Source organism: Ambystoma mexicanum, chromosome 10, assembly GCF_040938575.1.
Source record: "Ambystoma mexicanum isolate Mex_15411 chromosome 10, UKY_AmexF1_1, whole genome shotgun sequence".
Lineage (NCBI taxonomy): Eukaryota > Metazoa > Chordata > Amphibia > Caudata > Ambystomatidae > Ambystoma > Ambystoma mexicanum.
This window is the reverse complement of record NC_090932.1, coordinates 453,459,389-453,474,109: the sequence shown is the minus strand read 5'-3', so window position 1 is coordinate 453,474,109 and position 14,721 is coordinate 453,459,389. Positions and strand designations below refer to the sequence as shown.

Here is a 14,721-nt window from a genome sequence, read left to right as displayed (position 1 = left end):
CTCTAATTTATTGGAACAGTCCTGAACAAATCCCTGGGAAAAGCCTTGCCACCAGAGGTGCGGGCTCAAGATATTCTACAGATGGTGACCAGATTTCAAAATGCCCAGTATCTGCCGGCCTTCAACTTTTTGAGGTTGCTCGGGCTCATTGTATCCTGCATTTTTCTAGTGCCAGAGGCCCGCCTGAGAATGAGGTCTCTGCAGTGGGCTCTAAGGACCCAATGGTCACAATTCTCAAGAAAGATGTCGGATCTTCTACAAATCCCAAACAGAGTTGCACGGGACCTTCAGCCTGCCTGGAGAACATCTTGAAAAGAGAACCGTTTTGGCAACCATGGCCGGAGATAACAGTAGTGAGAGATGCCTCACTCACAGGGTGGGGAGCCCATAACAACAATTTGACCATCAGCAGTTGTTGGTCTCCATCGGAGTCCAAACTACACATAAACCTATTAGAGCTAAGAGCAATCAGGCTAGCACTGAAAGCTTTCCTGCCATCAGTACAGGGAAAACATTTTCTGATAATGACGGACAACACAGTGGCAATGCACTATTAACAAAAGAGGCGTAGGGTCACTGCCACTGTGCAGAGAGGCAAAGCAGCTCTGGTTCTGGGCAATTCGAGAAGGAATCTCTCTATCGGCAGTCCACCTAGCCGGAGAGAAGAACAAGGCGGCGGACGCTCTGAGCAGGCAGACCAGTCTCCCACGAGTGGGAGCTAGCTCAGGAAGTCCTTCAAGAGATCTTCCCACTTTAGGGAACACCTCAGGTGGATCTGTTTGCAATGAGTCTCAAAAAGAAATGTGAACGGTACTGCTCCCAGGGAATTTCCCCCAAGAGGGGCTCTAGGAGATGCGTTTGTAGTGGACTGGGAGTTTCCACTTTTATATGAATTTCTTCCAGTCCCTGTCATTCCTCACGTAATAAGGAGGTTGAGAAGATTCCGGAAAACCATGATCCTAATTGCCCCGGACTGGGCCAGGGGGGACATGGTAACCAGAACTTCTAGACATGTCCATCTGTCCTCCGATTCGTCTTCCACAAAGAGAGGATCTTCTCTCGCGAGAGGAGTGTCAGGTTCTCCATCCGAATATCTGAACTCTCAACCTTCACGCATGGTTTCTGAAAGGATGAGAGACAAAGATTGGGACCTCCCGGATGACATAATGGAGGTGTTGCTTTCGGCCAGAAGAACAGAAACCAAATCACTATACCGCTGCTGTTGGAACAAATTCTGCAGCTGGTGTAGAGATAAGAATATTGACCCTTTTTCATGCAACACACCAACGGTATTATCTTTCCTACTATATTTAGCAAATTCAGGTCTACAAGTTGGCACAATTAAGGGTTATCTCACTGGGATATCATTTTTCAAATACACAGATGAGGAACCCTCATATTTCAAGATTCCTTTAGTCATTACATTTCTGAAAGGGTTGACTAATGTCTACCTTCCAACTCCTTTTCAAGTTCCCCTGTGGGACTTAAATCTAGTTCTAAAATTTCAAATGGGCACTCCCTTTGAACCCCTACATTGCTGCCCATTAAGATTTCTCACTCTCAAAACAGTTTTCCTAGTGGCTATAACTTTTCCCAGAAGAGGGAGCAAACTACAAGCTTTATGTTGCAAACCTCCACATACTATCTTCCACAAGGATAACGTAGTCCTTCAAGTGAAGCCTTATTTCCTCCCAAAGGTTGTGTCAGAATTTCATATTATGCAGCAAATAACATTACCTTCATTCTATCCTCCCCTCATCCTGGGAAAGAGGAGGAAAGACTGCACAGACTTGATCCAAAGCGTGCTTTGAGTTTCTTCATCAGCAGACTTGCAAGACTTAGGCAATCAGACCAGTTGTTTGTGGGGTATGCAGGACAAAAGCTAGGCCTAGCCATCACCAAACAAACCATCTCAAGATGGATAATTTGAACTATCCTAGAATGCTATAAATTAGCAGGGAAAGACCCCCTCAACATCTGAGGGCTCATTTCAACCAGGGGCATCACAGCTCAGTCAGCTCTCCAGAGGGGAGTTCCAATAAAAGACATCTGTGCAGCTGCCACATGGTCATCTGCGCAAACTTTACCAAATTCTTTAGTCTAGGCTCTTCCACTAGCCAAGAAACTAAATTTGGAAAAGCTGTATTGTTGCTCTGTGCATGCTTAAACCATACTAAATTTTACTCCCGCCTCCTGTACACATTACTGCTTTGGGAGTCTATCAAAGATAAGGAATACGTGGTAGGACAGAAGCCATTCAATGAACAAGTTACTTACCAACTGTAATGTTCTTTTGACTGGATATTCCTCCCACGTATTCCTTATCGCCCCTCTCATCCTTCCCCCGCAGTAAAACTTCCCTTGTAGTTGCAGCCTACGCTCCCTCAAGGGTACTATCCATCTCATACTGGACAAACCTAGAACTTCAAAACGGAACAGAGCAACGGACGCTGCGCGTGACTATTTATACCTATGATGACGTTGACGCCGATACAGAGGCCTCCGAGGGACATCGACTTGAGGGACATGGAGGCGCAGCGCCCTCTACTGAAAAAGACGTTCCGAGGCCAGCAAGCTCAAAATGAATATATCAAAGATAAGGAATACGTGGGAGGAACATTCAATCGAAAGAACGTTACAGTTGGTAAGTAACTTGTTCTTCCATGCCTGTCATTATAAAAACATAAGTGTATCACATTTTATTTTAACACGAAATCATTTTTACATTTTGCACAAGCTTTACAACTGAACTGACACGTTCAGTTTCTTCCTCATTGGAAATTGTAGTCCAAAATTCCTCAGTCTGTATCCAATTTTCAATATAAAGTAAACATCCAAAAAACTGCTATCTGAGATCTCTTTAGGGCAATACAGTTGGTCAATGTGTTTCAGCGTCTCTACACTATTACCATTGTTACAAAATGAACATAAATTCAAGGTTCCCTTTGTGTGGTCTCGATATGGTTTATAAGTGTCAAGTTAATTCTAAAACATAAGTATTGAGATCTAAAATAAGAGTTTGGAAACGTAATCAAGTACTGGGGGCGTGCCCAGTGGTTTATCCAACATAGAGAAGTTAGAATGTACCTTAAAATCTCAAATTTTTCCTGTTCTTACCCAGTCATCTTGTAACAGCTTTTTTGACCTCGGCGGAGTTTTCGCATAACTGCTCTTTTGTACACTCATTGAGACCTAAGATGTTTTCTGTCTGCTTATAAAAGGTCACTACAGGACCAGCAGTCTTTTTTCCACATTCCACGTTAATCAGACCAAATTGCAAATCTTTACTTGCAGTTAGTTCTTTATATAAAGATATCACCTTCCAGTCTAAAAAGCACTTCATGGACATAATACGCAATTCATATTGTAGTGCCGAAATAGGTAACGAATGTGGAAAATTGAAAGCCTGTTTCCACACAAGGCATTCTATCGGGGTCCCACTGTATGTTAATGGTTATCAATTCCTGGCCATATAGAAAAGGTGGTATGACTTGAATTTTGTAAAAGCCTATTAATGGCATCAGAGTGAAACAACAATATTCTTTATTAATTTTCCTCATCTGTGATGCCAGTTGCCCTGCTTTGGCTTTCACTCTTTCCAACCACACGGCATGAAAACTCGATGTATCCAATGTAAAGCCCAAATAGAGAATCTTTGAAGATGGCATTATAGGAATGGTTGATTTACCAGAGCAATAAGCAAATCTAATAATCAGTTTTTTGCGAATTTATTACCTATTCATTATTCATTCCATATGTTTTGATTGTCTTATCAAGTACTGTATTCCTCTCTGAGTATTGTCAAAAAGGATAATATCATCTGCGTAAGAGAGCCATTTAGCAGACAAACTGCCTATTATCGGAGTTATAAAGCCCTCTGTCTGCAGTGTTTCCTCCAGGTCCACAAGATAAAGGTTGAAGTGGCAGGAAGCTAAAACACATCCTTGTCATTGTTCTCTATGGATTTTGATCTTGCTCGAAAAAGCTCCCTGCCTGCTCAAACAAAGCTGGAGATCATTTCTTTCATGCAACATGTTTAAAAGGTATTCAGGAATATGCTTCACAAATTTCTTTCATAAGAGGGTACGAATTACTGTAATATGATTGTTAGCATATGCCACACTTGGCATGGAATCCTTAAGCTTAGCCTGCGCCATATCCAGATAGAACTGTAAATGTTAGCATATGCCACACTCAGATGGAAATCTCAACTTTAATTTGTGCGACATCTAGACAGAAATGCATTTCTTTGCATATACCACACTCAGATAGAATTCTTAAGTTTAGTCTGCGCAACTTCTAGATAGAAATGTGATTCAATCATTGACATGCGATTCACCGAACATGGACCACCCAGCGCACAATCATGAATCATTAACCAACTCACTAACAATCTCAACCCTCTGCATACACCTCTCAAATTCTAAACAAACACAACCACAACTCTATAGCACAACAAACCGCACAAACTTCACAACACTGCAACAACAAAACAAAACACACATAGACTTGCACAACAGTACACAACGGCTACCGAACGGAAAGCACCCCAAGCCCAGTCAACGGACCCACCGGGCTGAGGCCGCCAACAGCACATCACGGCTCTCTTGCACTTTTCCAGCCTATTCCCGCTAACTCGCTCCCCACCCTCCCCTCTTTTTTTCAGAGCCGCCAGAGCACCAGGGGACCACTCCGGTGGTGATAGTGCACGGTACAAATATCCTTTAACATTAACATAACTGTGTCGAAGGCCTGGGAAAAGTCAATCGCTGCAGCATATATTAGTAGAGCATCCTTCTGCCAGGCCTTATCCTGTAGACAATTTACCAGGAATCTGTTCTCCAGTGTTCCCATGCCTCTCCTTCATCCCACATGAAAGTTTGCTAGACTAGTGTTGCCATAGATCTATTTCTCAAGTAATTTAAAATGAGAGGCAAAGATCTTACTATCTATGTCAGTCAGAGATACTGGACGATACTGTGAAAGACTACTCCTATCTCCCTTTTTAAAGATAGTTACAATAATAGAGCCTTTCCATGTTTCCAGTAAAGTCTATTAAACAATATAAAAAGGATTCCAGCCCATAATGTTGAATTGGCCTTTTAATATAAGGCCATTTGCTCCCCGGGCTCTAAATCCGGCTCTCGATAACCCAATTTCAAAGGATAGGTCCCATTTGTCCTTACTTAATACAATATCTGTTGTGTTAATGCTGTTCTTAAATAGTTCTGAAAAATGAGCACACCAACTCTCTTCAGGATCTGGATTACATTGTAAGTCATCATTTTTTATGGACAGCCTGTTAATGATATCCCTGAAATTCTGTGAATTATTCCTGCTTATTATCGCCATCATGTATTAACTTTTGTTTTGGTTCGAGTAATATCGTTAGCCCTTATGACAATTTTTATATTTTTAGGTTTTTATTACAGAGGGCTTGGGTAATCCAGAGCCCAAAGGTAGGACACAAGGGCGGGAGTGGATGGGGAAAGATTTAGTGGGAAGCAATACCAGGCAGGCGTATAGGGTAGATGAGGTTAGAGAAAGAGGGGGACTTATGGTGAATTGGGGCGTTTGGAAGAGAAGCATAGCATAGGGATAGAGTAGGAGTATAGCGGGGGAGGAAGAGGGGGAGGTCAAGAGGAGTGTGGTGGCATGATCCCTGGTGAGAAGGGTAGGAATAGCATGAGTGAAAGGAGGATGAGGGTGCACAGAAACATACTAGCCAACATATAATGACATTTTGCACTGCATCTATTAGGCTGGTACTGATCAATAACCCATAGGTCATATGTTTATGGATGCAGGTGGTATTGCATTGAATCGATTAGTGTGTATGGTTTGGAAGTAGACAATTGGTGCCCACAGCATTGCTCAGGCCCAAATAAATGTTTGGTGGGGGATGATGGGGCAAAGGGAGGTTAGAAACAGGATGGCAGACATAATTGGGGGATTGAGGCAGGATTGCAAAGATGCAGGATAGATTGGAAGTCTTGCCTGGAGTATGAAGCAGCCATCTTGGATTCAGTGGTGAGTAGGTGAGCCAAGCAGAGAGGTGGTACCCTTAGCCAACTTTCCTTTGCCTGGCTGCCCAATGGGTTAGATGACTTTAGGAAGATATGTAGAGCGTCCTAGTTACTTGGACAGCACCAGGATGAAGTGGAAGCCCCAGGTCTTCTGGGGTGGTTGCAGGCAGGAAGGAGGTGGGGGAGGAGGTTGTGGGGGGGCTTGTTGAAGTTTGGCTGCTTGCCAGATTTTCTTGCTGGGTAATTAGGCCAACGTTTTCAGCAGGCAGCTTTGTGATGAGGTGGAGACCCCGGGTCTTCTGTGGCTAGGGCAGTCAGGAGAGAGCTGTGGAGCTCTTTGTGAAGCGGGGCTTCTTCCCAGTTTGTCTCGCTGGGAGATTGGAAACACTTCTCCTTTCATCAGACAACACCAGGATGAGGTGGAGGCCCCTGAGCCTCTGAGGCAAGTGCAGGCAACCAGAAGGAGCCCTTGAAGCTGGGCTGCTGCTCTCCCAGGGAGATGAGGCACACTTCTCTTTTCAGGTGGAAAACAGGAGATCCATTCCATAGTCTATCATATAAAAGACAGAGGGGTCCTGGAGGACCACCTTCAATGGGGGGAAATAGAAAGACGGGCCGAGGAACAAGACTGCAAGACCATACCAGGAGGCAGAAAGGACAGTGTAGGATTAGAGGGGCAGGAGCATGGCCCAGGGTAAACCCAAAGTGAAAGGGTCAGAAAGGAAAGAATGGGGTTACTCTTCTCAATCATATGGAAATGTGTTACAACTACTTCCTACCACACACCGAGCGGGAAGACCCCGAAAGTATCAGATTGCCAAAGAGCATGGTTGCCCGACTGGGGGAAATCTACACTATGAGTTCAGGGTCTCTGGACGGGATGGCCTCCAACAATTTGACCCTCAATCACTGTATTCTCATGAGCCAGTAAACTTTCTGAATTTGAACCTTCATTTTTATGAAGACTGAAATTACCTTTGGAATAGTTTGTTTTACCCCCTAACTTCAGTTGGATTATTGGAATGGTGTGCTGGAAGTTTTATGAGACTGACCTTTGCTTTTGGCAGACTCCTTTGGAGTAAAAGGGAGGCTGGCTTTTCAAAATCTTATTATCCTGACACTTTTGAGACATGAACATCCTAACACTTTATATTTTGAGTTATTTCATGATCCTGACAACCTTTGCTTTAGAGTTGTAAATGAAAGGGTTTCTGACTCTTCTTGGTGAAATCTTTGGGGTAAACTGACAGTCCCATACTACAGTCAGTTTACCACACATATTCGATAAAATGCCATTGTTGCCACCCATGCAAGAGCCGTTGCTGCTAACGGGTTTAACATTGTCATAACCTGTACATTATTCGAGACATACTAGGCTAGCGGGCTATTATGGGTGTTTAAACATATGTCAAGAACAGAGAAGGGTTGAAACGGTGAGCTTTGACCTTGACACTGCTGTGTATTGAGGGAAATTGATCTGTTTTTCTCATTTGTTCCTCATGATTTCAATCCCACCTCACTCCTAACAGGTATAGCAGTCAACACATTTTTATTTAGGTTAATAGCAGGAACAATAGGACAATAAGCTCCTTATCGAGAAGTTAAAACTTGGAGCCAGCCTTCGTTACATGGTACACGGTACCATGTAACGGTACATGGTAGCCTCAACTTGGTACACAAAGGTCTGAAATAACACAGCTGGGAATTTACCACGCCATCACTCCTAACAATTAGACGGATAGGAAAGAAAAAAGTAAGAATGTGCCTACTCCATAGGACAACCGGATACATAGAACAAGAATTATAAGGACTAAGAGACCTATAACCCACTAACCCAAAAGCTCAAATTTCTGCATACATAACTCTCACACAAATCCACACAACCACCCTCTCGCACGGCAAACCGCACGCACTTCACCACACCGCAACAAAAAAACAAACACCAACAGCACACACATTGATCCAATATTCACACCAAAGCTCAGCGCACAGAAGCTGCCAGCAGGACATCACTTTTCTCACTTTCCTTATCCCTCTTCACCTGATTAACACCCCCTGGGCCCCACCTTCTTGTTTGCAGATGCGCCTGAGCGCCTGGTGACCAATTCCGTTGGTGACGGTACGTGGTACAAATACCGTTAACATTAACACGGGTAGTGGGGAGAGGGTGAGGAAAATGAAAACAAGGAAAGTGAAATATGGACAAAAAGGAGGGGGGGTGGTAGGTGAATTCAGGTCATTTGGGTAGGGGGAGTGTTTACATTCTACTCAACACCACTAACCACCTGTAAATAGTTCACTTAACAATTCAAAACCCTGCATGCCTCCCATTATTGCCAGCTAGCAATCAAGACAAACCCAGCTTCTCTTTCAAAACCAACACCATCGAAACAGGGCAGCCAGAAAAAGCTCATTAAATATTTTTAACTCCCAGGGCACCAATCTCAGTCTGCACTTTGTCAAGGATTGACTCTGCTGATTCAGGAGCTGAAAGAATGTCGAGGTTGGGACTGAAATGCCAACCCATGCTTTCCTAAGTACCAATAGTTTACTCCTCCTGGATATTGTGCATACACGTATCCCCTGTTGCAGTGTCTTGGTGCTATTGGTACCTTATTAGTCGGACAAAGTAAAATATGTTGCAATGTGTGATCCTGTTAACTTTTTGTTACGCTGATAACTGTCTGATTTCTTTTTGATGTCAGATTGCTTTGCTGCTAGGCCTTGGTGTTGACCTGTTGAGTGTTCAAGGCTTGTCATCTAGTACTGAGAACATGTAGTTAGGTGACATGATCTATTTTGAAGTTTCCAGATGACATGTTTCATAACTGGCATCTAAACTGGGAGTGTAATTAGTCGGGGACAAGAATGTTACTGCATGTATAGCTCCTGTGACATGGTCCGTACTGCGGCCTTAGCAAATGGTGTTAACAACCAGTTTCAGGTGGAGGTCGGAGGTTTGGGGAGAAGTCCAGAGTCAGTCCTAAGCCCCAGGGCGTGGCTGTAGGAAAGGTCCCAGTTCCTGCCACCGACCTCCCCCTTGTGCCAACATGTTTGTGTGCAGACCATGGTTGTCCCAAGCCCTGTCTCCAATGTCAGATACTTTCCGTGTCTTTCTGTTGCTTTCCAAGCTCCAGAACCAGAAAGCAAGGAAACCCATTGACCCCACAGACCGGAGAAGAGATCTGAATTGTTGCCAGGGTGCTACAGTGATCAGCATCAGAAATGAGAGAGCCTTCAAAAAGAAGGTAAGCATAGATACCATCTAAACACGCACTGGAGGCTACAATGCTTTGCGATTGGGGCGGGGGGGGGAAACGCATGGAGAGGCTGCCTCCATATGTGGCAGAGAGAGGCCCTCACAGAGCCACCGGGCAAGACTGTGCAACAACACAGTGGCCCCTAGGACCGCCAGGGACTGAAAAGGGAGCAGTACCCACCGTCCCCTTGAGAGATTATCTTGGGAAGACCCGGAACAGGGTCTGGGAACAAAGCCCAGGAAGGTGTAAGTAGTTATCTCCATTACGCAGCAAGCCTGTGTGGAAAAAATGGGCAGGGTTTACTCTACTTATGACTTTACACACATTCTCCGGGTGGGGAACACCATGCCAGATTGGCCATGGAAAGAGTTCCAATCCTTGCAGAGAGAGGAGGATGTAAGCAGGAAGTGAGGGTTATTAAGATGAAGTCAGAGGTGGAGGACTACCAAGAGACCAGCAGGAGGGATGAAGGAGCGGCGGACTGTGGAGGTGATTTGTGGAGCTGACAAGGTATTAGCTAGGGAGAGGAAGTGGTTTGGCAGTGAGACTGCGTGTTTATGTGGCCAGTGTGTTTACAAAGATTAGTATGAGGAATGGTTGTGAAGCGGATGGTGAAAGGAGGGAGGAATAGTGGTTTGGATGACGGAGTAATAGAGGCGATGAGAGACTAGTAGAGCATAGGAGGGAGTTGTAGTCGGAAGGAGGGGAGTAGGAGTGCAGAGAAGGAATCAGAGTATTGGAAGGAGTAGTAATATCAAAGGGTGGAGACAAGAACTGGGGGAGTGAGAACATCAAAGGGATAGAAGATTGGTGGAAGGAGAAGCATAGGGGATAAAAGGGAGAGTTGAGCGTAAGCATGCTAGATGGAGCCTGAATCAAACTGGGTATGTGTTGGGCACCATCCCAAGTCCCTTTAGAACATTTACCCGCTGATAGTGTAGGGAGAGTTGGGAATTCCTTGGGGGAGTGAAGTGAGATAAGGCACACTGTCTTTTGTCCTCACCACTAGCAGTAGTGGTCAATTTTCTGTATTTACTAACCTGGGTCAGGGACGGCTGGGTTAGGGTGGAGATTCCACATCAGACTAGAGAGAGGGGGGGCGGCCATAGGGCCCCCAAAATCCTCCATACAAACTCTTAAACTGCCTCTGAGGCTGGGAATGATTCTTGTGACACTAAGCATTCCATAAGATTTCTTATACTGCTTATGATTGTTCAGCAGAGTGGGAATGCATGGCCTGTCTTGTGTATTTTAGGAAGGATGTAGGAGTGACGGGCTCAGCAAAATCAAAGACTACAAAGACTACTGGATGGAAAGCTTAAGAAAAACGTTTTATTTCTGGCAACAGGTATTTTGGATTCCAAAGTTGGCTCTGGTCCTTAGCTTGATTTTGCGCTTGTTTAGCAGGAGTCCATTTTCAGTTCGGGCGTTGCTTCAAAATCACTTCGTCCAGTTGCTGCCTTTCAGGCTTCTGACACATTAGTTCACTCTGGGATTTCTTTCCATGGCCATGCTAAATAGGCGAGAAACGTTTCAAACCACTTTGGGGTTTTAAGAGCCTCTATGCTTCATCTGGGGAAATGGAGAGAATCCATGCCAGAACCATCCTTTGCTATGCTAGTTAGCCAACAGGCCATTACACTCTGAGCTTCAATATCTTCCAACGTGCAATGCTTTAAACCAACAGTACTTAAGTTCGCTCCAGGCTTAAACTCTTTATCGGCTTTCAGAGCTTTTAAACAAATGACAGGCGTGTTTTCTAGCACTCATGGTTCTGCCAGGACCGGGCATTAACTGAACAACATGACCACGTACCCCGCCCTTGACTTCAATATTTTTTATATATCGTAATGTAACAACATAAACTCAAGGAGGAGGTAGGGGGGGTAGAGAAACCCGACATATTTTCAAATGCACAAATCATGACAGATTGTAAATTAGGCCCAATTGCACAAATAGAGGCATGGAGACTGCCGCAAACGGGGACATGCGTTGTGGAATCACATGGCAATCCATATTAAGCATGCCCATGCTGCACAACTAATTCACTGTTGCCTTTGCTCATATGCTCTCACGATCCTATCTAGATGCGTAGCTGGCTAATGTTAGGAGCATATGAGCAAACATTGTGAAGATGGAGAGTCTCCATCTTCACAATGTTTGCTCATATGCTCCTAACATTAGCCAGCTACGCATCTAGATAGGATCGTGAATGTCAGCATGTGCCACACCTAGATGGAAACGTGAATATTCACATGTACCACACTGAGAAGGAATTGTGATTATTAGCACATGCCACACTTAGGTGGAATTGTGAATATTAACATGTGCCACACCTGGACATAATCGTGAACATTAGCCAGTGTTGGAACTAGATGGGATTGTGAATGTTAGCATATGACACACTTAGAAGAGAACATTATCTTGCCCCATATCTAGATAATTATTGTGAAGGATGGCAAGTGTCAAACTTGGACGGAATTGTGTAGATCGACAAGTACTACACTCTGACGGAACTATGAATGTTAGCATGTTAAATGTCATATAACCCACTAACCAATATAAACTCAAACTCTGCATACTTATCTCACTCAAATAAACGCACCCAACCATCTCTCGCAGAGCAAGCTGCACGCACTTCACCAACCCGCAACAACACATAAGCTGCACCAACCGCACAAGCGGACTGACACCGATCCAATACTCGCACCAAAGTTCAGCAACCAGTGTCTACCGAGTTGAAGCTGCCAACTGTACACCACTCCTCACTATCCTACTCCCTCTTCACCTTACTAACCCATCCCACCTTCTCGTTTACAGATCTGCCAGAGCGCCTGGGGACCAATTCCGTTGGTGACAGTGCGCTACATAAGTACCTTTAACATAACATATGCTCTACATTTTCACAACGTTTGCTTACGTATGTCCCGAACTTTTCCCATATATCTCTAGGCCTGCTACTGCTAGGTTCCTGCTTCAGCCTTTAGCTTCTTCTATTGTGTTTACATAGCATCATATCCTGCAAGCAGTCCGCGCCTTTGCAAGGATTTCTTTTCAGCCAGGTTATTGCTAACTTTCTAGGTGCCAGTGCCAAAGCAAAGCGAACAAATGTTGAACTGCATGAACGGTTTGCCGAAAACACATGCAGTAAGCAACATTTTGGCTCAAGAGGAAAATCCGTTTCAATAATTTCATTTAGTGTTTATAAGGGCCTCCTGGCATTGGATAATTACATAGTGGCAGGACCATGTTCTGTGGAAGAGCCCTGGTTTATTCTCTGGACATCTCAGACACTTATGCGATCCAGAGGAGCCAATGGGGTGCGATTTGGCAGCGGAGTAGTAGAATCTGTGAATATATTTGAAGTGGACCAGGCATATCCCTAGGCTAAGTGAGATGTTCTTGTATGTTCACAGATCTCCCAGTCTAGCAGCTCCTCCCTCCATTTCTGCAGGGCTATGTGTAGGTTCACTCTCCAAGTAAGGTGTGTATAATTATACACGCTGCCTGCCTCAGCGTTGCAGTACCTTCTGCACCGACTACCATATGAGAAGTTGATGGCGCTCTGGGGAAATCTTTCTATTTGCATTTCACTGCGAGGATGTTACCAAACGTTCTTCGAAATTTTGATACGAAATCGCGTTTGTTGAGTTCATAAACGAACTCTCTACCACCAGGGCCTCCCATTTTCTGATTCTGGGCTGTAGGCCTTGTCTGTATATACAGTCGGGTCAAATGTTACGTCATTCTTCGGCACTCTCCAGCATTATAGTGATGGGGAGAATAAGGAAATACCATTTAGCATTTTCCCTTTAAGGTGCTAGGCCCAATATGTAGATATAACTAGGTTTAGACTGTGGGGTGTCCGTTTTGGACAGTTTCATACTGTTTCCCTGCAATTATTAAATGGTGCTCTGTCATGTGCTGCATTCTGTGCAGTCAACCCTGGGTCCCCGCTTGTTTCCTAACGTCATGTAAAGGTGTCACTTTCATCAGAAAGTGCTGCGGGAAGCAATCCCGGGGCAGCAAGGGATTCCTCTTGGTGCACACATGGCTATGTGTTCATGGGGACTTCAATATTTAAGTGGTTCGCCACCCTGGCTAGCCTCAGGGCCACCCAATAGGACTGTGGCCGCTCCAAGAACCTCATAGCGAGCTTTAATGGCCTATAGACTAAATCTTCAGTTGTGCATGGGCATGTTTAGCTCCCCGCAAGCCTCTAGCCACGCAGTTGCCTCACAGTTGACCTTATGCTTAGTGGACGCTTGAGAGTACTTTGAAAAAGACACTTGGGTTTTCCACTGAAAAGGCTGCTTTGCAGAGATGCGCCGATAAAAGCCTTCCTGTGCCTGTTGAGGCATTCATTTAGTGTGGCAACATCACGCTGTATCTTGATCCACTCCCGATAGGTTTGTTTAAATTGTTCAACCATGTCTACCAATACATGAACAAATGAGAGCTATTTAGAGAACAGTGTGCTGCCTCTGTTAATTTCTCTATCTGAAGATCATATCCTGCACAAATTAACAACTTCTGTCTTTTTTAAAGATTACATCAGTGCTTCCTTGCGGGGGTCCTATAAGAACAAATTTGTGTTGAGGTTTACCCGTAATGGCCTTCAGACTGGAGGGTAGGTGAGTCTTATGTCTTCTGTGAGGTGACTTCAATGAACAGTCTTCCTCCTGTGGGATTAGTGAGTGGTTCACAAGTGCAAAGCACAGGGTTCTACCCCAGAGCTGGAGAAAACTGATAATATGTGTACTGGAGGGATGAGAAAGCAGCAGTGAGACAGAACAAGGGCAGGTATATCTAAACGCATCAAGAGGCTGAAATTCACATGCAGTGGGAAACTGGCGGAACCTCCGTCTAGAGTCTGTTGTAGTGGCCGATAGGGAACCATGGAGATTTCCCAGTGGGCCTCTACGTAATTGGCCCTTTTTGTGTGGTAACACTGGTTTTCCATTCCTCTTACCCTCCTCGACCCCACCCAATTCCTTCTATTTCTCCTCATTGCCCACATCCCTCTGAAGCAGTTTCTTTATAAAGCTTCCTGTCTGCTTTTCCTCCCTCTAAAGAAATGTGTTCTGTGCTTTTTTGTTATGCTGAACTCTTCGTGCATCCATATATGTTGCACACATGCTTTCAAATTCAATTAATTATTTGGAGCCATTTTTCCCATTTTGTTTGGGAGGAGAACCGCTAAATCCTAAGGGGTTGGGCTTGGTCACTCTGTTTGCTCGCACTGTGTAATATGGGGCCACTCTGAAAAACATTTCCTGGGCCACTATTGGTTCCAAGTCTACCCCTGGTTTTACAGAGGGAAACAGGATATAGCTTTCATTGGTGCATTGTTGGAAATGGACATTGGCAGTCTGATAAATTGGGAGAGAGAAAGTCGGTTTTAATGAAGACTGAATACAGAGTTTCATTGGGTC

The 14,721-nt window shown here is 44.5% G+C and overlaps 1 protein-coding gene across 2 annotated transcripts in view; it reads left to right on the top strand.

Moving 5' to 3' along the window:
* The window catches only part of PCCB (propionyl-CoA carboxylase subunit beta), a 1,121,578-nt gene that overhangs the window by 746,322 nt on the left and 360,535 nt on the right, over nt 1-14,721 (top strand). The gene's annotated exons all lie outside the window — the stretch shown is intronic.